Source organism: Pseudophryne corroboree, chromosome 4, assembly GCF_028390025.1.
Source record: "Pseudophryne corroboree isolate aPseCor3 chromosome 4, aPseCor3.hap2, whole genome shotgun sequence".
Taxonomy (NCBI): Eukaryota; Metazoa; Chordata; class Amphibia; order Anura; family Myobatrachidae; genus Pseudophryne; species Pseudophryne corroboree.
In genome coordinates, this window is record NC_086447.1 from 22990202 (window position 1) to 23016034 (window position 25833).

General features: G+C 36.6%; 6 non-coding genes across 6 annotated transcripts; 1 reads left to right on the forward strand and 5 right to left on the reverse strand.

Moving 5' to 3' along the window:
• Nucleotides 1–7564: 7564 nt before the first annotated feature.
• TRNAM-CAU (transfer RNA methionine (anticodon CAU)) lies at nt 7565–7636 on the reverse strand. Its single transcript has one exon. It is a non-coding gene; the product is annotated as a tRNA-Met (tRNA).
• Nucleotides 7637–8730: 1094 nt separating this feature from the next.
• TRNAM-CAU (transfer RNA methionine (anticodon CAU)) lies at nt 8731–8802 on the reverse strand. The gene has a single exon. It is a non-coding gene; the product is annotated as a tRNA-Met (tRNA).
• A 2520-nt stretch (nt 8803–11322) lies between these two features.
• Nucleotides 11323–11396, forward strand: TRNAN-GUU (transfer RNA asparagine (anticodon GUU)). The gene has a single exon. It is a non-coding gene; the product is annotated as a tRNA-Asn (tRNA).
• Nucleotides 11397–14565: 3169 nt separating this feature from the next.
• TRNAM-CAU (transfer RNA methionine (anticodon CAU)) lies at nt 14566–14637 on the reverse strand. Its single transcript has one exon. It is a non-coding gene; the product is annotated as a tRNA-Met (tRNA).
• Nucleotides 14638–16899: 2262 nt separating this feature from the next.
• On the reverse strand, nt 16900–16971 carry TRNAM-CAU (transfer RNA methionine (anticodon CAU)). Its single transcript has one exon. It is a non-coding gene; the product is annotated as a tRNA-Met (tRNA).
• Nucleotides 16972–19232: 2261 nt separating this feature from the next.
• On the reverse strand, nt 19233–19304 carry TRNAM-CAU (transfer RNA methionine (anticodon CAU)). Its single transcript has one exon. It is a non-coding gene; the product is annotated as a tRNA-Met (tRNA).
• Between the last annotated feature and the right edge of the window lie 6529 nt (nt 19305–25833).

Consider the following 25833-nt stretch of genomic DNA (forward strand, 5'->3'; position numbering starts at 1 on the left):
CAAAGCCAAGTCTCTGATTAACACCTTTGTAGGAATGGTTTTTCACCTATTACTGATTAAAACTTGCTTCATTGGAAAGGCAGCAAGAAGCATCCTCATTACAATGTCCACTGAAATAATACAGGTTGACACCAGGAAACATAATCCTCACTGCATCCTTGCTGCTTTCTCAAGTGGGAATCTGTTTAATGTGAAAACCAGGTGATATCTAATCAGCACACAGGTAAGGAGTTTAGAAAATCTTTCTTTAAGGGTGAAGATGTTTCTCACAAAATCGTTGCCCCAATGCATCATTGAAATTCAAGCTGGAAAGATAATTTTGAAATATCAATTGTACATTTTGCATTGCTCTTCTGGTGACAATGTAGCTTGTTTTTGTCAATTACCATTTCTGTAATAGGGTAAAGAAAATTAAGTGGATTTCTGAAAGAAAACAATGCTGTCAATATAATATTTAAAAAAAAATGTTAAAAATTATTGTACTTTAAGTAAAAATAAAAGAGTCAAAATATCAATCCCAGTTTTGGAAGAATTTAATTAACAAAAAAATAAGTGCACATAGCAGAGGGTGGTTTCGATCCATCGACCTCTGGGTTATGGGCCCAGCACGCTTCCGCTGCACCACTCTGCTGCTCATGTAAGTATCAGAGATCCTGAAGTACTCACTCATCATGGGAAAGTACCAATGTGTTTCTTCGTTGGTCAATGGAAGAAAAATCTTGCAAAACTCTCCAGATTATTGCCTTTTTAACCTTTTTCTAGGAAACTTTCTAGATGAATGCTTTTTAGCCTTTGTCAGTACATGCTTTTGCAAGCTGTCTCTGTGGCACAATCGGTTAGCGTGTACAGCTGTTAACCAAAAGGTTGGTGGTTCAATCCCAACCAGGGACATAATTGAACTTGTGATCAAATTTTGGTGATCTTTAAGTAGACAAGTCAAAATTTCAAACCACATCTTATAGGGTAGGGTACCTGGTCTTCTCTGATGCAATCAGAGTCAGATTTAATTAAGTCATTTTATAAAAAACAGGAAGCACAATTTATCATGGGGTTGCAGAGAAAAAAAAATATGCAGGCAGAGAAATCCAATTGAGTGATTAATCAGCTCTCCATTTTCTGGCTTTATTTTTATGATAACACATTTGCTCTCTGAAAAGTGTCCACAAAGCCAAGTCTCTGATTAACACCTTTGTAGGAATGGTTTTTCACCTATTACTGATTAAATCTTGCTTCATTGGAAAGGCAGCAAGATGCATCCTCATTACATTGTCCACTGAAATAATACAGGTTGACACCAGGAAACATAAACCTCACTGCATCCTTGCTGCTTTCTCAAGTGGGAATCTGTTTAATGTGAAAACCAGGTGATATCTAATCAGCACACAGGTAAGGAGTTAAGAAATTCTTTCTTTAAGGGTGAAGATGTTTCTCACAAAATCGTTGCCCCAATACATCATTGAAATTCAAGCTGGAAAGATGGTTTTGAAATATCAATTGTACATTTTGCATTGCTCTTCTGGTGACAATGTAGCTTGTTTTTGTCAATTACCATTTCTGTAATAGGGTAAAGAAAATTAAGTGGATTTCTGAAAGAAAACAATGCTGTCAATATACTATTAAAACAAATTAAAATGTTAAAAGTTATTGTACTTTAAGTAAAAATAAAAGAGCCAAAACATCAATCCCAGTTTTATAAGAATTTAATTAACAAAAAAATAAATGCACATAGCAGAAGATGGTTTCGATCCATCGACCTCTGTGTTACGGGCCCAGCACGCTTCCGCTGCGCCACTCCGCTGCTCGTGTAAGTGTGAGAGATCCTGAAGTACTCACTCATCATGGGAAAGTACCAATGTGTTTCTTCGTTGTTCAATGGAAGAAAAATCTTGCAAAACTCTCCAGATTATTGCCTTTTTAACCTTTTTCTAGGAAACTTTCTAGATGAATGCTTTTTAGCCTTTGTCAGTACATGCTTTTCTAATGTGTCTCTTTGGCGCAATTGGTTAGCGCATTTGGCTATTAACCAAAAGGTTGGTGGTTCAATCCCACCCAGGGATGTAATTGACCTTCTGATCGAATTTTGGTGATCTTTAAGTAGACAAGTCAAAATTTCAAACCACCTCTTATAGTGTAGGGTACCTAGCCTTCTCTGATGCAATCAGAGTTAGATTTGATTAAGTCATTTTATAAAAAACAGTTAGGAAGCACAATTTAGCATGGGGTTGCATAGAAAAATAATTATGCAGGCAGAGAAATCCAATTGAGTGATTAATCAGCTCTCCATTTTCTGGCTTTATTTTTTTGCTAACAAATTTGCTCTCTGAAAAGTGTCCACAAAGCCAAGTCTCTGATTAACAGCTTTGTAGGAATGGTTTTTCACCTATTACTGATTAAAACTTGCTTCATTGGAAAGGCAGCAAGAAGCATCCTCATTACAATGTCCACTGAAATAATACAGGTTGACACCAGGAAACATAAACCTCACTGCATCCTTGCTGCTTTCTCAAGTGGGAATCTGTTTAATGTGAAAACCAGGTGATATCTAATCAGCACACAGGTAAGGAGTTTAGAAAATCTTTCTTTAAGGGTGAAGATGTTTCTCACAAAATCGTTGCCCCAATGCATCATTGAAATTCAAGCTGGAAAGATAATTTTGAAATATCAATTGTACATTTTGCATTGCTCTTCTGGTGACAATGTAGCTTGTTTTTGTCAATTACCATTTCTGTAATAGGGTAAAGAAAATTAAGTGGATTTCTGAAAGAAAACAATGCTGTCAATATAATATTTAAAAAAAAATGTTAAAAATTATTGTACTTTAAGTAAAAATAAAAGAGTCAAAATATCAATCCCAGTTTTGGAAGAATTTAATTAACAAAAAAATAAGTGCACATAGCAGAGGGTGGTTTCGATCCATCGACCTCTGGGTTATGGGCCCAGCACGCTTCCGCTGCACCACTCTGCTGCTCATGTAAGTATCAGAGATCCTGAAGTACTCACTCATCATGGGAAAGTACCAATGTGTTTCTTCGTTGGTCAATGGAAGAAAAATCTTGCAAAACTCTCCAGATTATTGCCTTTTTAACCTTTTTCTAGGAAACTTTCTAGATGAATGCTTTTTAGCCTTTGTCAGTACATGCTTTTGCAAGCTGTCTCTGTGGCACAATCGGTTAGCGTGTACAGCTGTTAACCAAAAGGTTGGTGGTTCAATCCCAACCAGGGACATAATTGAACTTGTGATCAAATTTTGGTGATCTTTAAGTAGACAAGTCAAAATTTCAAACCACATCTTATAGGGTAGGGTACCTGGTCTTCTCTGATGCAATCAGAGTCAGATTTAATTAAGTCATTTTATAAAAAACAGGAAGCACAATTTATCATGGGGTTGCAGAGAAAAAAAAATATGCAGGCAGAGAAATCCAATTGAGTGATTAATCAGCTCTCCATTTTCTGGCTTTATTTTTATGATAACACATTTGCTCTCTGAAAAGTGTCCACAAAGCCAAGTCTCTGATTAACACCTTTGTAGGAATGGTTTTTCACCTATTACTGATTAAATCTTGCTTCATTGGAAAGGCAGCAAGATGCATCCTCATTACATTGTCCACTGAAATAATACAGGTTGACACCAGGAAACATAAACCTCACTGCATCCTTGCTGCTTTCTCAAGTGGGAATCTGTTTAATGTGAAAACCAGGTGATATCTAATCAGCACACAGGTAAGGAGTTAAGAAAGTCTTTCTTTAAGGGTGAAGATGTTTCTCACAAAATCGTTGCCCCAATACATCATTGAAATTCAAGCTGGAAAGATGATTTTGAAATATCAATTGTACATTTTGCATTGCTCTTCTGGTGACAATGTAGCTTGTTTTTGTCAATTACCATTTCTGTAATAGGGTAAAGAAAATTAAGTGGATTTCTGAAAGAAAACAATGCTGTCAATATACTATTAAAACAAATTAAAATGTTAAAAGTTATTGTACTTTAAGTAAAAATAAAAGAGCCAAAACATCAATCCCAGTTTTATAAGAATTTAATTAACAAAAAAATAGATGCACAAAGCAGAGGATGGTTTCGATCCATCGACCTCTGTGTTACGGGCCCAGCACGCTTCCGCTGCGCCACTCCGCTGCTCATGTAAGTGTGAGAGATCCTGAAGTACTCACTCATCATGGGAAAGTACCAATGTGTTTCTTCGTTGTTCAATGGAAGAAAAATCTTGCAAAACTCTCCAGATTATTGCCTTTTTAACCTTTTTCTAGGAAACTTTCTAGATGAATGCTTTTTAGCCTTTGTCAGTACATGCTTTTCCAATGTGTCTCTTTGGCGCAATTGGTTAGCGCATTTGGCTATTAACCAAAAGGTTGGTGGTTCAATCCCACCCAGGGATGTAATTGACCTTCTGATCGAATTTTGGTGATCTTTAAGTAGACAAGTCAAAATTTCAAACCACCTCTTATAGTGTAGGGTACCTAGCCTTCTCTGATGCAATCAGAGTTAGATTTGATTAAGTCATTTTATAAAAAACAGTTAGGAAGCACAATTTAGCATGGGGTTGCAGAGAAAAATAATTATGCAGGCAGAGAAATCCAATTGAGTGATTAATCAGCTCTCCATTTTCTGGCTTTATTTTTTTGCTAACAAATTTGCTCTCTGAAAAGTGTCCACAAAGCCAAGTCTCTGATTAACAGCTTTGTAGGAATGGTTTTTCACCTATTACTGATTAAAACTTGCTTTATTGGAAAGGCAGCAAGATGCATCCTCATTACAATGTCCATTGAAATAATACAGGTTGACACCAGGAAACATAAACCTCACTGCATCCTTGCTGCTTTCTCAAGTGGGAATCTGTTTAATGTGAAAACCAGGTGATATCTAATCAGCACACAGGTAAGGAGTTAAGAAAATCTTTCTAAAAGGGTGAAGATGTTTCTCACAAAATCATTGCCCCAATGCATCATTGAAATTCAAGCTGGAAAGATGATTTTGAAATATCAATTGTACATTTTGCATTGCTCTTCTGGTGACAATGTAGCTTGTTTTTGTCAATTACCATTTCTGTAATAGGGTAAAGAAAATTAAGTGGATTTCTGAAAGAAAACAATGCTGTCAATATACTATTAAAACAAATTAAAATGTTAAAAGTTATTGAACTTTAAGTAAAAATAAAAGAGCCAAAACATCAATCCCAGTTTTATAAGAATTTAATTAACAAAAAAATAAGTGCACATAGCAAAGGATGGTTTCGATCCAACGACATCTGGGTTATGGGCCCAGCACGATTCCGCTGTGCCACTCTGCTGCTCATGTAAGTGTAAGAGATCCTGAAGTACTCACTCATCATGGGAAAGTACCAATGTGTTTCTTCGTTGGTCAATGGAAGAAAAATCTTGTAAAACTCTCCAGATTATTGCCTTTTTAACCTTTTTCTAGGAAACTTTCTAGATGAATGCTTTTTAGCCTTTGTCAGTACATGCTTTTCCGATGTGTCTCTTTCGCGCAATTGGTTAGCGCATTTGGCTATTAACCAAAAGGTTGGTGGTTCAATCCCACCCAGGGATGTAAATGACCTTCTGATCGAATTTTGGTGATCTTTAAGTAGACAAGTCAAAATTTCAAGCCACCTCTTATAGTGTAGGGTACCTAGCCTTCTCTGATGCAATCAGAGTTAGATTTGATTAAGTCATTTTATAAAAAACAGTTAGGAAGCACAATTTAGCATGGGGTTGCAGAGAAAAATAATTATGCAGGCAGATAAATCCAATTGAGTGATTAATCAGCTCTCCATTTTCTGGCTTTATTTTTATGCTAACACATTTGCTCTCTGAAAAGTGTCCACAAAGCCAAGTCTCTGATTAACACCTTTGTAGGAATGGTTTTTCACCTATTACTGATTAAAACTTGCTTCATTGGAAAGGCAGCAAGAAGCATCCTCATTACAATGTCCACTGAAATAATACAGGTTGACACCAGGAAACATAATCCTCACTGCATCCTTGCTGCTTTCTCAAGTGGGAATCTGTTTAATGTGAAAACCAGGTGATATCTAATCAGCACACAGGTAAGGAGTTTAGAAAATCTTTCTTTAAGGGTGAAGATGTTTCTCACAAAATCGTTGCCCCAATGCATCATTGAAATTCAAGCTGGAAAGATGATTTTGAAATATCAATTGTACATTTTGCATTGCTCTTCTGGTGACAATGTAGCTTGTTTTTGTCAATTACCATTTCTGTAATAGGGTAAAGAAAATTAAGTGGATTTCTGAAAGAAAACAATGCTGTCAATATAATATAAAAAAAAAATGTTAAAAATTATTGTACTTTAAGTAAAAATAAAAGAGTCAAAATATCAATCCCAGTTTTGGAAGAATTTAATTAACAAAAAAATAAGTGCACATAGCAGAGGATGGTTTCGATCCATCGACCTCTGGGTTATGGGCCCAGCACGCTTCCGCTGCACCACTCTGCTGCTCATGTAAGTGTCAGAGATCCTGAAGTACTCACTAATCATGGGAAAGTACCAATGTGTTTCTTCGTTGGTCAATGGAAGAAAAATCTTGCAAAACTCTCCAGATTATTGCCTTTTTAACCTTTTTCTAGGAAACTTTCTAGATGAATGCTTTTTAGCCTTTGTCAGTACATGCTTTTCCAATGTGTCTCTGTGGCACAATCGGTTAGCGTGTACAGCTGTTAACCAAAAGGTTGGTGGTTCAATCCCAACCAGCGACATAATTGAACTTGTGATCAAATTTTGGTGATCTTTAAGTAGACAAGTCAAAATTTCAAACCACATCTTATAGGGTAGGGTACCTGGTCTTCTCTGATGCAATCAGAGTCAGATTTAATTAAGTCATTTTATAAAAAACAGGAAGCACAATTTAGCATGGGGTTGCAGAGAAAAAAAATTATGCAGGCAGAGAAATCCAATTGAGTGATTAATCAGCTCTCCATTTTATGGCTTTATTTTTGTGCTAACACATTTGCTCTCTGAAAAGTGTCCACAAAGCCAAGTCTCTGATTAACACCTTTGTAGGAATGGTTTTTCACCTATTACTGATTAAAACTTGCTTCATTGGAAAGGCAGCAAGATGCATCCTCATTACAATGTCCACTGAAATAATACAGGTTGACACCAGGAAACATAAACCTCACTGCATCCTTGCTGCTTTCTCAAGTGGGAATCTGTTTAATGTGAAAACCAGGTGATATCTAATCAGCACACAGGTAAGAAGTTAAGAAAATCTTTCTTTAAGGGTGAAGATGTTTCTCACAAAATCGTTGCCCCAATGCATCATTGAAATTCAAGCTGGAAAGATGATTTTGAAATATCAATTGTACATTTTGCATTGCTCTTCTGGTGACAATGTAGCTTGTTTTTGTCAATTACCATTTCAGTAATAGGGTAAAGAAAATTAAGTGGATTTCTGAAAGAAAACAATGCTGTCAATATACTATTAAAACAAATTAAAATGTTAAAAGTTATTGTACTTTAGGTAAAAATAAAAGAGTCAAAATATCAATCCCAGTTTTGGAAGAATTTAATTAACAAAAAAATAAGTGCACATAGCAGAGGATGGTTTCGATCCATCGACCTCTGGGTTATGGGCCCAGCACGCTTCCGCTGCGCCACTCTGCTGCTCATGTAAGTGTAAGAGATCCTGAAGTACTCCTTCATCATGTGAAAGTACCAATGTGTTTCTTCATTGGTCAATGGAAGAAAAATCTTGCAAAACTCTCCAGATTATTGCCTTTTTAACCTTTTTCTAGGAAACTTTCTAGATGAATGCTTTTTAGCCTTTGTCAGTACAAGCTTTTGCAAGCTGTCTCTGTGGTGCAATCTGTTAGCGCGTTCGGCTGTTAACCGAAAGGTTGGTGGTTTAATCCCACCCAGGGACGTAATTGACCGTGTGATCAAATTTTGGTGATCTTTAAGTAGACAAGTCAAAATTTCAAACCACCTCTTATAGTGTAGGGTATCTGGCCTTCTCTGATGCAATCAGAGTCAGATTTGATTAAGTCATTTTATAAAAAACAGGAAGCACAATTTAGCATGGGGTTGCAGAGAAAAAAATTATGCAGGCAGAGAAATCCAATTGAGTGATTAATCAGCTCTCCATTTTATGGCTTTATTTTTATGCTAACACATTTGCTCTCTGAAAAGTGTCCACAAAGCCAAGTCTCTGATTAACACCTTTGTAGGAATGGTTTTTCACCTATTACTGATTAAAACTTGCTTCATTGGAAAGGCAGCAAGATGCATCCTCATTACAATGTCCACTGAAATAATACAGGTTGACACCAGGAAACATAAACCTCACTGCATCCTTGCTGCTTTCTCAAGTGGGAATCTGTTTAATGTGAAAACCAGGTGATATCTAATCAGCACACAGGTAAGAAGTTAAGAAAATCTTTCTTTAAGGGTGAAGATGTTTCTCACAAAATCGTTGCCCCAATGCATCATTGAAATTCAAGCTGGAAAGATGATTTTGAAATATCAATTGTACATTTTGCATTGCTCTTCTGGTGACAATGTAGCTTGTTTTTGTCAATTCCCATTTCAGTAATAGGGTAAAGAAAATTAAGTGTATTTCTGAAAGAAAACAATGCTGTCAATATACTATTAAAACAAATTAAAATGTTAAAAGTTATTGTACTTTAAGTAAAAATAAAAGAGTCAAAATATCAATCCCAGTTTTGGAAGAATTTAATTAACAAAAAAATAAGTGCACATAGCAGAGGATGGTTTTGATCCATCGACCTCTGGGTTATGGGCCCAGCACGCTTCCGCTGCGCCACTCTGCTGCTCATGTTAGTGTCAGAGATCCTGAAGTACTCACTCATCATGCGAAAGTACCAATGTGTTTCTTCGTTAGTCAATGGAAGAAAAATCTTGCAAAACTCTCCAGATTATTGCCTTTTTAACCTTTTTCTAGGAAACTTTCTAGATAAATGCTTTTTAGCCTTTGTCAGTACAAGCTTTTGCAAGCTGTCTCTGTGGTGCAATCTGTTAGCGCGTTCGGCTGTTAATCGAAAGGTTGGTGGTTTAATCCCACCCAGGGACGTAATTGACCGTGTGATCAAATTTTGGTGATCTTTAAGTAGACAAGTCAAAATTTCAAACCACCTCTTATAGTGTAGGGTATCTGGCCTTCTCTGATGCAATCAGAGTCAGATTTGATTAAGTCATTTTATAAAAAACAGGAAGCACAATTTAGCATGGGGTTGCAGAGAAAAAAAATTATGCAGGCAGAGAAATCCAATTGAGTGATTAATCAGCTCTCCATTTTATGGCTTTATTTTTATGCTAACACATTTGCTCTCTGAAAAGTGTCCACAAAGCCAAGTCTCTGATTAACACCTTTGTAGGAATGGTTTTTCACCTATTACTGATTAAAACTTGCTTCATTGGAAAGGCAGCAAGATGCATCCTCATTACAATGTCCACTGAAATAATACAGGTTGACACCAGGAAACATAAACCTCACTGCATCCTTGCTGCTTTCTCAAGTGGGAATCTGTTTAATGTGAAAACCAGGTGATATCTAATCAGCACACAGGTAAGAAGTTAAGAAAATCTTTCTTTAAGGGTGAAGATGTTTCTCACAAAATCGTTGCCCCAATGCATCATTGAAATTCAAGCTGGAAAGATGATTTTGAAATATCAATTGTACATTTTGCATTGCTCTTCTGGTGACAATGTAGCTTGTTTTTGTCAATTACCATTTCAGTAATAGGGTAAAGAAAATTAAGTGGATTTCTGAAAGAAAACAATGCTGTCAATATACTATTAAAACAAATTAAAATGTTAAAAGTTATTGTACTTTAAGTAAAAATAAAAGAGTCAAAATATCAATCCCAGTTTTGGAAGAATTTAATTAACAAAAAAATAAGTGCACATAGCAGAGGATGGTTTCGATCCATCGACCTCTGGGTTATGGGCCCAGCACACTTCCGCTGCGCCACTCTGCTGCTCATGTTAGTGTAAGAGATCCTGAAGTACTCACTCATCATGTGAAAGTACCAATGTGTTTCTTCGTTGGTAAATGGAAGAAAAATCTTGCAAAACTCTCCAGATTATTGCCTTTTTAACCTTTTTCTAGGAAACTTTCTAGATGAATGCTTTTTAGCCTTTGTCAGTACAAGCTTTTGCAAGCTGTCTCTGTGGTGCAATCTGTTAGCGCGTTCGGCTGTTAACCGAAAGGTTGGTGGTTTAATCCCACCCAGGGACGTAATTGACCGTGTGATCAAATTTTGGTGATCTTTAAGTAGACAAGTCAAAATTTCAAACCACCTCTTATAGTGTAGGGTATCTGGCCTTCTCTGATGCAATCAGAGTCAGATTTGATTAAGTCATTTTATAAAAAACAGGAAGCACAATTTAGCATGGGGTTGCAGAGAAAAAAAATTATGCATGCAGAGAAATCCAATTGAGTGATTAATCAGCTCTCCATTTTATGGCTTTATTTTTATGCTAACACATTTGCTCTCTGAAAAGTGTCCACAAAGCCAAGTCTCTGATTAACACCTTTGTAGGAATGGTTTTTCACCTATTACTGATTAAAACTTGCTTCATTGGAAAGGCAGCAAGATGCATCCTCATTACAATGTCCACTGAAATAATACAGGTTGATACCAGGAAACATAAACCTCACTGCATCCTTGCTGCTTTCTCAAGTGGGAATCTGTTTAATGTGAAAACCAGGTGATATCTAATCAGCACACAGGTAAGAAGTTAAGAAAATCTTTATTTAAGGGTGAAGATGTTTCTCACAAAATCGTTGCCCCAATGCATCATTGAAATTCAAGCTGGACAGATGATTTTGAAATATCAATTGTACATTTTGCATTGCTCTTCTGGTGACAATGTAGCTTGTTTTTGTCAATTACCATTTCAGTAATAGGGTAAAGAAAATTAAGTGGATTTCTGAAAGAAAACAATGCTGTCAATATACTATTAAAACAAATTAAAATGTTAAAAGTTATTGTACTTTAAGTAAAAATAAAAGAGTCAAAATATCAATCCCAGTTTTGGAAGAATTTAATTAACAAAAAAATAAGTGCACATAGCAGAGGATGGTTTCGATCCATCGACCTCTGGGTTATGGGCCCAGGACGCTTCCGCTGCGCCACTCTGCTGCTCATGTTAGTGTCAGAGATCCTGAAGTACTCACTCATCATGTGAAAGTACCAATGTGTTTCTTCGTTGGTCAATGGAAGAAAAATCTTGCAAAACGCTCCAGATTATTGCCTTTTTAACCTTTTTCTAGGAAACTTTCTAGATGAATGCTTTTTAGCCTTTGTCAGTACATGCTTTTGCAAGCTGTCTCTGTGGCGCAATCGGTTAGCGCATTCGGCTGTTAACCGAAAGGTTGGTGGTTCAATCCCACCCAGGGACGTAACTGACCGTGTGATCAAATTTTGGTGATCTTTAAGTAGACAAGTCAAAATTTCAAACCACCTCTTATAGTGTAGGGTATCTGGCCTTCTCTGATGGAATCAGAGTCAGATTTGATTAAGTCATTTTATAAAAAACAGGAAGCACAATTTAGCATGGGGTTGCAGAGAAAAACAATTATGCAGGCAGAGAAATCCAATTGAGTGATTAATCAGCTCTCCATTTTATGGCTTTATTTTTATGCTAACACATTTGCTCTCTGAAAAGTGTCCACAAAGCCAAGTCTCTGATTAACACCTTTGTAGGAATGGTTTTTCACCTATTACTGATTAAGACTTGCTTCATTGGAAAGGCAGCAAGATGCATCCTCATTACAATGTCCACTGAAATAATACAGGTTGACACCAGGAAACATAAACCTCACTGCATCCTTGCTGCTTTCTCAAGTGGGAATCTGTTTAATGTGAAAACCAGGTGATATCTAATCAGCACACAGGTAAGAAGTTAAGAAAATCTTTCTTTAAAGGTGAAGATGTTTCTCACAAAATCGTTGCCCCAATGCATCATTGAAATTCAAGCTGGAAAGATTATTTTGAAATATCAATTGTACATTTTGCATTGCTCTTCTGGTGACAATGTAGCTTGTTTTTGTCAATTACCATTTCAGTAATAGGGTAAAGAAAATTAAGTGGATTTCTGAAAGAAAACAATGCTGTCAATATACTATTAAAACAAATTAAAATGTTAAAAGTTATTGTATTTTAGGTAAAAATAAAAGAGTCAAAATATCAATCCCAGTTTTGGAAGAATTTAATTAACAAAAAAATAAGTGCACATAGGAGAAGATGGTTTCGATCCATCGACCTCTGGGTTATGGGCCCAGCACACTTCCGCTGCGCCACTCTGCTGCTCATGTAATTGTCAGAGATCCTGAAGTACTCCTTCATCATGTGAAAGTACCAATGTGTTTCTTCATTGGTCAATGGAAGAAAAATCTTGCAAAACTCTCCAGATTATTGCCTTTTTAACCTTTTTCTAGGAAACTTTCTAGATGAATGCTTTTTAGCCTTTGTCAGTACAAGCTTTTGCAAGCTGTCTCTGTGGTGCAATCTGTTAGCGCGTTCGGCTGTTAACCGAAAGGTTGGTGGTTTAATCCCACCCAGGGACGTAATTGACCGTGTGATCAAATTTTGGTGATCTTTAAGTAGACAAGTCAAAATTTCAAACGACCTCTTATAGTGTAGGGTATCTGGCCTTCTCTGATGCAATCAGAGTCAGATTTGATTAAGTCATTTTATAAAAAACAGGAAGCACAATTTAGCATGGGGTTGCAGAGAAAAAAAATTATGCAGGCAGAGAAATCCAATTGAGTGATTAATCAGCTCTCCATTTTATGGCTTTATTTTTATGCTAACACATTTGCTCTCTGAAAAGTGTCCACAAAGCCAAGTCTCTGATTAACACCTTTGTAGGAATGGTTTTTCACCTATTACTGATTAAAACTTGCTTCATTGGAAAGGCAGCAAGATGCATCCTCATTACAATGTCCACTGAAATAATACAGGTTGACACCAGGAAACATAAACCTCACTGCATCCTTGCTGCTTTCTCAAGTGGGAATCTGTTTAATGTGAAAACCAGGTGATATCTAATCAGCACACAGGTAAGAAGTTAAGAAAATCTTTCTTTAAGGGTGAAGATGTTTCTCACAAAATCGTTGCCCCAATGCATCATTGAAATTCAAGCTGGAAAGATTATTTTGAAATATCAATTGTACATTTTGCATTGCTCTTCTGGTGACAATGTAGCTTGTTTTTGTCAATTACCATTTCAGTAATAGGGTAAAGAAAATTAAGTGGATTTCTGAAAGAAAACAATGCTGTCAATATACTATTAAAACAAATTAAAATGTTAAAAGTTATTGTATTTTAGGTAAAAATAAAAGAGTCAAAATATCAATCCCAGTTTTGGAAGAATTTAATTAACAAAAAAATAAGTGCACATAGGAGAGGATGGTTTCGATCCATCGACCTCTGGGTTATGGGCCCAGCACACTTCCGCTGCGCCACTCTGCTGCTCATGTAAGTGTCAGAGATCCTGAAGTACTCCTTCATCATGTGAAAGTACCAATGTGTTTCTTCATTGGTCAATGGAAGAAAAATCTTGCAAAACTCTCCAGATTATTGCCTTTTTAACCTTTTTCTAGGAAACTTTCTAGATGAATGCTTTTTAGCCTTTGTCAGTACAAGCTTTTGCAAGCTGTCTCTGTGGTGCAATCTGTTAGCGCGTTCGGCTGTTAACCGAAAGGTTGGTGGTTTAATCCCACCCAGGGACGTAATTGACCGTGTGATCAAATTTTGGTGATCTTTAAGTAGACAAGTCAAAATTTCAAACCACCTCTTATAGTGTAGGGTATCTGGCCTTCTCTGATGCAATCAGAGTCAGATTTGATTAAGTCATTTTATAAAAAACAGGAAGCACAATTTAGCATGGGGTTGCAGAGAAAAAAAATTATGCAGGCAGAGAAATCCAATTGAGTGATTAATCAGCTCTCCATTTTATGGCTTTATTTTTATGCTAACACATTTGCTCTCTGAAAAGTGTCCACAAAGCCAAGTCTCTGATTAACACCTTTGTAGGAATGGTTTTTCACCTATTACTGATTAAAACTTGCTTCATTGGAAAGGCAGCAAGATGCATCCTCATTACAATGTCCACTGAAATAATACAGGTTGACACCAGGAAACATAAACCTCACTGCATCCTTGCTGCTTTCTCAAGTGGGAATCTGTTTAATGTGAAAACCAGGTGATATCTAATCAGCACACAGGTAAGAAGTTAAGAAAATCTTTCTTTAAGGGTGAAGATGTTTCTCACAAAATCGTTGCCCCAATGCATCATTGAAATTCAAGCTGGAAAGATGATTTTGAAATATCAATTGTACATTTTGCATTGCTCTTCTGGTGACAATGTAGCTTGTTTTTGTCAATTACCATTTCAGTAATAGGGTAAAGAAAATTAAGTGGATTTCTGAAAGAAAACAATGCTGTCAATATACTATTAAAACAAATGAAAATGTTAAAAGTAATTGTACTTTAAGTAAAAATAAAAGAGTCAAAATATCAATCCCAGTTTTGGAAGAATTTAATTAACAAAAAAATAAGTGCACATAGCAGAGGATGGTTTCGATCCATCGACCTCTGGGTTATGGGCCCAGCACGCTTCCGCTGCGCCACTCTGCTGCTCATGTTAGTGTCAGAGATCCTGAAGTACTCACTCATCATGTGAAAGTACCAATGTGTTTCTTCGTTGGTCAATGGAAGAAAAATCTTGCAAAACTCTCCAGATTATTGCCTTTTTAACCTTTTTCTAGGAAACTTTCTAGATGAATGCTTTTTAGCCTTTGTCAGTACATGCTTTTGCAAGCTGTATCTGTGGCGCAATCGGTAAGCGCATTCGGCTGTTAACCTAAAGGTTGGTGGTTCTATCCCACCCAGGGATGTTATTGACCGTGTGATCAAGTTTTGGTGATCTTTAAGTAGACAAGTCAAAATTTCAAACCACCTCTTATAGTGTAGGGTACCTGGCCTTCTCTGATGCAATCAGAGTCAGATTTGATTAAGTCATTTTATAAAAAACAGGAAGCACAATTTAGCATGGGGTTGCAGAGAAAAAAAATTATGCAGGCAGAGAAATCCAATTGAGTGATTAATCAGCTCTCCATTTTATGGCTTTATTTTTATGCTAACACATTTGCTCTCTGAAAAGTGTCCACAAAGCCAAGTCTCTGATTAACACCTTTGTAGGAATGGTTTTTCACCTATTACTGATTAAAACTTGCTTCATTGGAAAGGCAGCAAGATGCATCCTCATTACAATGTCCACTGAAATAATACAGGTTGACACCAGGAAACATAAACCTCACTGCATCCTTGCTGCTTTCTCAAGTGGGAATCTGTTTAATGTGAAAACCAGGTGATATCTAATCAGCACACAGGTAAGAAGTTAAGAAAATCTTTCTTTAAGGGTGAAGATGTTTCTCACAAAATCGTTGCCCCAATGCATCATTGAAATTCAAGATGGAAAGATGATTTTGAAATATCAATTGTACATTTTGCATTGCTCTTCTGGTGACAATGTAGCTTGTTTTTGTCAATTACCATTTCAGTAATAGGGTAAAGAAAATTAAGTGAATTTCTGAAAGAAAACAATGCTGTCAATATACTATTAAAACAAATTAAAATGTTAAAAGTTATTGTACTTTAGGTAAAAATAAAAGAGTCAAAATATCAATCCCAGTTTTGGAAGAATTTAATTAGCAAAAAAATTAGTGCACATAGCAGAGGAAGGTTTCGATCCATCGACCTCTGGGTTATGGGCCCAGCACGCTTCCGCTGCGCCACTCTACTGCTCATGTAAGTGTAAGAGATCCTGAAGTACTCCTTCATCATGTGAAAGTACCAATGTGTTTCTTCATTGGTCAATGGAAGAAAAATCTTGCAAAACTCTCCAGATTATTGCCTTTTTAACCTTTTTCTAGGAAACTTTCTAGATGAATGCTTTTTAGCCTTTGTCAGTACAAGCTTTTGCAAGCTGTCTCTGTGGTGCAATCTGTTAGCGCGTTCGGTTGTTAACCGAAAGGTTGGTGGTTTAATCCCACCCAGGGACGTAATTGACCGTGTGATCAAATTTTGGTGATCTTTAAGTAGACAAGTCAAAATTTCAAACCACCTCTTATAGTGTAGGGTATCTGGCCTTCTCTGATGCAATCAGAGTCAGATTTGATTAAGTCATTTTCTAAAAAACAGGAAGCACAATTTAGCATGGGGTTGCAGAGAAAAAAAATTATGCAGGCAGAGAAATTCAATTGAGTGATTAATCATCTCTCCATTTTATGGCTTTATTTTTATGCTAACACATTTGCTCTCTGAAAAGTGTCCACAAAGCCAAGTCTCTGATTAACACCTTTGTAGGAATGGTTTTTCACATATTACTGATTAAAACTTGCTTCATTGGAAAGGCAGCAAGATGCATCCTCATTACAATGTCCACTGAAATAATACAGGTTGACACCAGGAAACATAAACCTCACTGCATCCTTGCTGCTTTCTCAAGTGGGAATCTGTTTAATGTGAAAACCAGGTGATATCTAATCAGCACACAGGTAAGAAGTTAAGAAAATCTTTATTTAAGGGTGAAGATGTTTCTCACAAAATCGTTGCCCCAATGCATCATTGAAATTCAAGCTGGAAAGATGATTTTGAAATATCAATTGTACATTTTGCATTGCTCTTCTGGTGACAATGTAGCTTGTTTTTGTCAATTACCATTTCAGTAATAGGGTAAAGAAAATTAAGTGGATTTCTGAAAGAAAACAATGCTGTCAATATACTATTAAAACAAATGAAAATGTTAAAAGTAATTGTACTTTATGTAAAAATAAAAGAGTCAAAATATCAATCCCAGTTTTGGAAGAATTTAATTAACAAAAAAATAAGTGCACATAGCAGAGGATGGTTTCGATCCATCGACCTCTGGGTTATGAGCCCAGCACGCTTCCGCTGCGCCACTCTGCTGCTCATGTTAGTGTCAGAGATCCTGAAGTACTCACTCATCATGTGAAAGTACCAATGTGTTTCTTCGTTGGTCAATGGAAGAAAAATCTTGCAAAACTCTCCAGATTATTGCCTTTTTAACCTTTTTCTAGGAAACTTTCTAGATGAATGCTTTTTAGCCTTTGTCAGTACATGCTTTTGCAAGCTGTATCTGTGGTGCAATCGGTAAGCGCATTCGGCTGTTAACCTAAAGGTTGGTGGTTCTATCCGACCCAGGGATGTTATTGACCGTGTAATCAAGTTTTGGTGATCTTTAAGTAGACAAGTCAAAATTTCAAACCACCTATTATAGTGTAGGGTACCTGGCCTTCTCTGATGCAATCAGAGTCAGATTTGATTAAGTCATTTTATAAAAAACAGGAAGCACAATTTAGCATGGGGTTGCAGAGAAAAAAATTATGCAGGCAGAGAAATCCAATTGAGTGATTAATCAGCTCTCCATTTTATGGCTTTATTTTTATGCTAACACATTTGCTCTCTGAAAAGTGTCCACAAAGCCAAGTCTCTGATTAACACCTGTGTAGGAATGGTTTTTCACCTATTACTGATTAAAACTTGCTTCATTGGAAAGGCAGCAAGATGCATCCTCATTACAATGTCCACTGAAATAATACAGGTTGACACCAGGAAACATAAACCTCACTGCATCCTTGCTGCTTTCTCAAGTGGGAATCTGTTTAATGTGAAAACCAGGTGATATCTAATCAGCACACAGGTAAGAAGTTAAGAAAATCTTTCTTTAAGGGTGAAGATGTTTCTCACAAAATCGTTGCCCCAATGCATCATTGAAATTCAAGCTGGAAAGATGATTTTGAAATATCAATTGTACATTTTGCATTGCTCTTCTGGTGACAATGTAGCTTGTTTTTGTCAATTACCATTTCAGTAATAGGGTAAAGAAAATTAAGTGGATTTCTGAAAGAAAACAATGCTGTCAATATACTATTAAAACAAATTAAAATGTTAAAAGTTATTGTACTTTAGGTAAAAATAAAAGAGTCAAAATATCAATCCCAGTTTTGGAAGAATTTAATTAACAAAAAAATAAGTGCACATAGCAGAGGATGGTTTCGATCCATCGACCTCTGGGTTATGGGCCCAGCACACTTCCGCTGCGCCACTCTGCTGCTCATGTAAGTGTCAGAGATCCTGAAGTACTCCTTCATCATGTGAAAGTACCAATGTGTTTCTTCATTGGTCAATGGAAGAAAAATCTTGCAAAACTCTCCAGATTATTGCCTTTTTAAACTTTTTCTAGGAAACTTTCTAGATGAATGCTTTTTAGCCTTTGTCAGTACAAGCTTTTGCAAGCTGTCTCTGTGGTGCAATCTGTTAGCGCGTTCGGCTGTTAACCGAAAGGTTGGTGGTTTAATCCCACCCAGGGACGTAATTGACCGTGTGATCAAATTTTGGTGATCTTTAAGTAGACAAGTCAAAATTTCAAACCACCTCTTATAGTGTAGGGTATCTGGCCTTCTCTGATGCAATCAGAGTCAGATTTGAATAAGTCATTTTATAAAAAACAGGAAGCACAATTTAGCATGGGGTTGCAGAGAAAAAAAATTATGCAGGCAGAGAAATCCAATTGAGTGATTAATCAGCTCTCCATTTTATGGCTTTATTTTTATGCTAACACATTTGCTCTCTGAAAAGTGTCCACAAAGCCAAGTCTCTGATTAACACCTTTGTAGGAATGGTTTTTCACCTATTACTGATTAAAACTTGCTTCATTGGAAAGGCAGCAAGATGCATCCTCATTACAATGTCCACTGAAATAATACAGGTTGACACCAGGAAACATAAACCTCACTGCATCCTTGCTGCTTTCTCAAGTGGGAATCTGTTTAATGTGAAAACCAGGTGATATCTAATCAGCACACAGGTAAGAAGTTAAGAAAATCTTTATTTAAGGGTGAAGATGTTTCTCACAAAATCGTTACCCCAATGCATCATTGAAATTCAAGCTGGAAAGATGATTTTGAAATATCAATTGTACATTTTGCATTGCTCTTCTGGTGACAATGTAGCTTGTTTTTGTCAATTACCATTTCAGTAATAGGGTAAAGAAAATTAAGTGGATTTCTGAAAGAAAACAATGCTGTCAATATACTATTAAAACAAATTAAAATGTTAAAAGTTATTGTACTTTAAGTAAAAAAAAAAGAGTCAAAATATCAATCCCAGTTTTGGAAGAATTTAATTAACAAAAAAATAAGTGCACATAGCAGAGGATGGTTTCGATCCATCGACCTCTGGGTTATGGGCCCAGCACGCTTCCGCTGCGCCACTCTGCTGCTCATGTTAGTGTCAGAGATCCTGAAGTACTCACTCATCATGTGAAAGTACCAATGTGTTTCTTCGTTGGTCAATGGAAGAAAAATCTTGCAAAACTCTCCAGATTATTGCCTTTTTAACCTTTTTCTAGGAAACTTTCTAGATGAATGCTTTTTAGCCTTTGTCAGTACAAGCTTTTGCAAGCTGTCTCTGTGGCGCAATCGGTAAGCGCATTCGGCTGTTAACCTAAAGGTTGGTGGTTCAATCCCACCCAGGGATGTTATTGACCGTGTGATCAAATTTTGGTGATCTTTAAGTAGACAAGTCAAAATTTCAAACCACCTCTTATAGTGTAGGGTACCTGGCCTTCTCTGATGCAATCAGAGTCAGATTTGATTAAGTCATTTTATAAAAAACAGGAAGCACAATTTAGCATGGGGTTGCAGAGAAAAAAAATTATGCAGGCAGAGAAATCCAATTGAGTGATTAATCAGCTCTCCATTTTATGGCTTTATTTTTATGCTAACACATTTGCTCTCTGAAAAGTATCCACAAAGCCAAGTCTCTGATTAACACCTTTGTAGGAATGGTTTTTCACCTATTACTGATTAAAACTTGCTTCATTGGAAAGGCAGCAAGATGCATCCTCATTACAATGTCCACTGAAATAATACAGGTTGACACCAGGAAACATAAACCTCACTGCATCCTTGCTGCTTTCTCAAGTGGGAATCTGTTTAATGTGAAAACCAGGTGATATCTAATCAGCACACAGGTAAGAAGTTAAGAAAATCTTTCTTTAAGGGTGAAGATGTTTCTCACAAAATCGTTGCCCCAATGCATCATTGAAATTCAAGCTGGAAAGATGATTTTGAAATATCAATTGTACATTTTGCATTGCTCTTCTGGTGACAATGTAGCTTGTTTTTGTCAATTACCATTTCAGTAATAGGGTAAAGAAAATTAAGTGGATTTCTGAAAGAAAACAATGCTGTCAATATACTATTAAAACAAATTAAAATGTTAAAAGTTATTGTACTTTAGGTAAAAATAAAAGAGTCAAAATATCAATCCCAGTTTTGGAAGAATTTAATTAACAAAAAAATAAGTGCACATAGCAGAGGATGGTTTCAATCCATCGACCTCAGGGTTATGGGCCCAGCACGCTTCCGCTGCGCCACTCTGCTGCTCATGTAAGTGTAAGAGATCCTGAAGTACTCCTTCATCATGTGAAAGTACCAATGTGTTTCTTCATTGGTCAATGGAAGAAAAATCTTGCAAAACTCTCCAGATTATTGCCTTTTTAACCTTTTTCTAGGAAACTTTCTAGATGAATGCTTTTTAGCCTTTGTCAGTACAAGCTTTTGCAAGCTGTCTCTGTGGTGCAATCTGTTAGCGCGTTCGGCTGTTAACCGAAAGGTTGGTGGTTTAATCCCACCCAGGGACGTAATTGACCGTGTGATCAAATTTTGGTGATCTTTAAGTAGACAAGTCAAAATTTCAAACCACCTCTTATAGTGTAGGGTATCTGGCCTTCTCTGATGCAATCAGAGTCAGATTTGATTAAGTCATTTTATAAAAAACAGGAAGCACAATTTAGCATGGGGTTGCAGAGAAAAAAAATTATGCAGGCAGAGAAATCCAATTGAGTGATTAATCAGCTCTCCATTTTATGGCTTTATTTTTATGCTAACACATTTGCTCTCTGAAAAGTGTCCACAAAGCCAAGTCTCTGATTAACACCTTTGTAGGAATGGTTTTTCACCTATTACTGATTAAAACTTGCTTCATTGGAAAGGCAGCAAGATGCATCCTCATTACAATGTCCACTGAAATAATACAGGTTGACACCAGGAAACATAAACCTCACTGCATCCTTCCTGCTTTCTCAAGTGGGAATCTGTTTAATGTGAAAACCAGGTGATATCTAATCAGCACACAGGTAAGAAGTTAAGAAAATCTTTCTTTAAGGGTGAAGATGTTTCTCACAAAATCGTTGCCCCAATGCATCATTGAAATTCAAGCTGGAAAGATGATTTTGAAATATCAATTGTACATTTTGCATTGCTCTTCTGGTGACAATGTAGCTTGTTTTTGTCAATTACCATTTCAGTAATAGGGTAAAGAAAATTAAGTGGATTTCTGAAAGAAAACAATGCTGTCAATATACTATTAAAACAAATTAAAATGTTAAAAGTTATTGTACTTTAAGTAAAAATAAAAGAGTCAAAATATCAATCCCAGTTTTGGAAGAATTTAATCAACAAAAAAATAAGTGCACATAGCAGAGGATGGTTTAGATCCATCGACCTCTGGGTTATGGGCCCAGCACGCTTCCGCTGCGCCACTCTGCTGCTCATGTTAGTGTCAGAGATCCTGAAGTACTCACTCATCATGTGAAAGTACCAATGTGTTTCTTCGTTGGTCAATGGAAGAAAAATCTTGCAAAACTCTCCAGATTATTGCCTTTTTAACCTTTTTCTAGGAAACTTTCTAGATGAATGCTTTTTAGCCTTTGTCAGTACATGCTTTTGCAAGCTGTCTCTGTGGCGCAATCGGTAAGCGCATTCGGCTGTTAATCTAAAGGTTGGTGGTTCAATCCCACCCAGGGATGTTATTGACCGTGTGATCAAATTTTGGTGATCTTTAAGTAGACAAGTCAAAATTTCAAACCACCTATTATAGTGTAGGGTACCTGGCCTTCTCTGATGCAATCAGAGTCAGATTTGATTAAGTCATTTTATAAAAAACAGGAAGCACAATTTAGCATGGGGTTGCAGAGAAAAAAAATTATGCATGCAGAGAAATCCAATTGAGTGATTAATCAGCTCTCCATTTTATGGCTTTATTTTTGTGCTAACACATTTGCTCTCTGAAAAGTGTCCATAAAGCCAAGTCTCTGATTAACACCTTTGTAGGAATGGTTTTTCACCTATTACTGATTAAAACTTGCTTCATTGGAAAGGCAGCAAGATGCATCCTCATTACAATGTCCACTGAAATAATACAGGTTGACACCAGGAAACATAAACCTCACTGCATCCTTGCTGCTTTCTCAAGTGGGAATCTGTTTAATGTGAAAACCAGGTGATATCTAATCAGCACACAGGTAAGAAGTTAAGAAAATCTTTCTTTAAGGGTGAAGATGTTTCTCACAAAATCGTTGCCCCAATGCATCATTGAAATTCAAGCTGGAAAGATGATTTTGAAATATCAATTGTACATTTTGCATTGCTCTTCTGGTGACAATGTAGCTTGTTTTTGTCAATTACCATTTCAGTAATAGGGTAAAGAAAATTAAGTGGATTTCTGAAAGAAAACAATGCTGTCAATATACTATTAAAACAAATTAAAATGTTAAAAGTTATTGTACTTTAGGTAAAAATAAAAGAGTCAAAATATCAATCCCAGTTTTGGAAGAATTTAATTAACAAAAAAATAAGTGCACATAGCAGAGGATGGTTTCGATCCATCGACCTCTGGGTTATGGGCCCAGCACGCTTCCGCTGCGCAACTCTGCTGCTCATGTACGTGTAAGAGATCCTGAAGTACTCCTTCATCATGTGAAAGTACCAATGTGTTTCTTCATTGGTCAATGGAAGAAAAATCTTGCAAAACTCTCCAGATTATTGCCTTTTTAACCTTTTTCTAGGAAACTTTCTAGATGAATGCTTTTTAGCCTTTGTCAGTACAAGCTTTTGCAAGCTGTCTCTGTGGTGCAATCTGTTAGCGCGTTCGGCTGTTAACCGAAAGGTTGGTGGTTTAATCCCACCCAGGGACGCAATTGACCGTGTGATCAAATTTTGGTGATCTTTAAGTAGACAAGTCAAAATTTCAAACCACCTCTTATAGTGTAGGGTATCTGGCCTTCTCTGATGCAATCAGAGTCAGATTTGATTAAGTCATTTTATAAAAAACAGGAAGCACAATTTAGCATGGGGTTGCAGAGAAAAAAAATTATGCAGGCAGAGAAATCCAATTGAGTGATTAATCAGCTCTCCATTTTATGGCTTTATTTTTATGCTAACACATTTGCTCTCTGAAAAGTGTCCACAAAGCCAAGTCTCTGATTAACACCTTTGTAGGAATGGTTTTTCACCTATTACTGATTAAAACTTGCTTCATTGGAAAGGCAGCAAGATGCATCCTCATTACAATGTCCACTGAAATAATACAGGTTGACACCAGGAAACATAAACCTCACTGCATCCTTCCTGCTTTCTCAAGTGGGAATCTGTTTAATGTGAAAACCAGGTGATATCTAATCAGCACACAGGTAAGAAGTTAAGAAAATCTTTCTTTAAGGGTGAAGATGTTTCTCACAAAATCGTTGCCCCAATGCATCATTGAAATTCAAGCTGGAAAGATGATTTTGAAATATCAATTGTACATTTTGCATTGCTCTTCTGGTGACAATGTAGCTTGTTTTTGTCAATTACCATTTCAGTAATAGGGTAAAGAAAATTAAGTGGATTTCTGAAAGAAAACAATGCTGTCAATATACTATTAAAACAAATTAAAATGTTAAAAGTTATTGTACTTTAAGTAAAAATAAAAGAGTCAAAATATCAATCCCAGTTTTGGAAGAATTTAATCAACAAAAAAATAAGTGCACATAGCAGAGGATGGTTTAGATCCATCGACCTCTGGGTTATGGGCCCAGCACGCTTCCGCTGCGCCACTCTGCTGCTCATGTTAGTGTCAGAGATCCTGAAGTACTCACTCATCATGTGAAAGTACCAATGTGTTTCTTCGTTGGTCAATGGAAGAAAAATCTTGCAAAACTCTCCAGATTATTGCCTTTTTAACCTTTTTCTAGGAAACTTTCTAGATGAATGCTTTTTAGCCTTTGTCAGTACATGCTTTTGCAAGCTGTCTCTGTGGCGCAATCGGTAAGCGCATTCGGCTGTTAATCTAAAGGTTGGTGGTTCAATCCCACCCAGGGATGTTATTGACCGTGTGATCAAATTTTGGTGATCTTTAAGTAGACAAGTCAAAATTTCAAACCACCTATTATAGTGTAGGGTACCTGGCCTTCTCTGATGCAATCAGAGTCAGATTTGATTAAGTCATTTTATAAAAAACAGGAAGCACAATTTAGCATGGGGTTGCAGAGAAAAAAAATTATGCATGCAGAGAAATCCAATTGAGTGATTAATCAGCTCTCCATTTTATGGCTTTATTTTTGTGCTAACACATTTGCTCTCTGAAAAGTGTCCATAAAGCCAAGTCTCTGATTAACACCTTTGTAGGAATGGTTTTTCACCTATTACTGATTAAAACTTGCTTCATTGGAAAGGCAGCAAGATGCATCCTCATTACAATGTCCACTGAAATAATACAGGTTGACACCAGGAAACATAAACCTCACTGCATCCTTGCTGCTTTCTCAAGTGGGAATCTGTTTAATGTGAAAACCAGGTGATATCTAATCAGCACACAGGTAAGAAGTTAAGAAAATCTTTCTTTAAGGGTGAAGATGTTTCTCACAAAATCGTTGCCCCAATGCATCATTGAAATTCAAGCTGGAAAGATGATTTTGAAATATCAATTGTACATTTTGCATTGCTCTTCTGGTGACAATGTAGCTTGTTTTTGTCAATTACCATTTCAGTAATAGGGTAAAGAAAATTAAGTGGATTTCTGAAAGAAAACAATGCTGTCAATATACTATTAAAACAAATTAAAATGTTAAAAGTTATTGTACTTTAGGTAAAAATAAAAGAGTCAAAATATCAATCCCAGTTTTGGAAGAATTTAATTAACAAAAAAATAAGTGCACATAGCAGAGGATGGTTTCGATCCATCGACCTCTGGGTTATGGGCCCAGCACGCTTCCGCTGCGCAACTCTGCTGCTCATGTACGTGTAAGAGATCCTGAAGTACTCCTTCATCATGTGAAAGTACCAATGTGTTTCTTCATTGGTCAATGGAAGAAAAATCTTGCAAAACTCTCCAGATTATTGCCTTTTTAACCTTTTTCTAGGAAACTTTCTAGATGAATGCTTTTTAGCCTTTGTCAGTACAAGCTTTTGCAAGCTGTCTCTATGGTGCAATCTGTTAGCGTGTTCGGCTGTTAACCGAAAGGTTGGTGGTTTAATCCCACCCAGGGACGTAATTGACCGTGTGATCAAATTTTGGTGATCTTTAAGTAGACAAGTCAAAATTTCAAACCACCTCTTATAGTGTAGGGTATCTGGCCTTCTCTGATGCAATCAGAGTCAGATTTGATTAAGTCATTTTATAAAAAACAGGAAGCACAATTTAGCATGGGGTTGCAGAGAAAAAAAATTATGCAGGCAGAGAAATCCAATTGAGTGATTAATCAGCTCTCCATTTTATGGCTTTATTTTTATGCTAACACATTTGCTCTCTGAAAAGTGTCCACAAAGCCAAGTCTCTGATTAACACCTTTGTAGGAATGGTTTTTCACCTATTACTGATTAAAACTTGCTTCATTGGAAAGGCAGCAAGATGCATCCTCATTACAATGTCCACTGAAATAATACAGGTTGACACCAGGAAACATAAACCTCACTGCATCCTTGC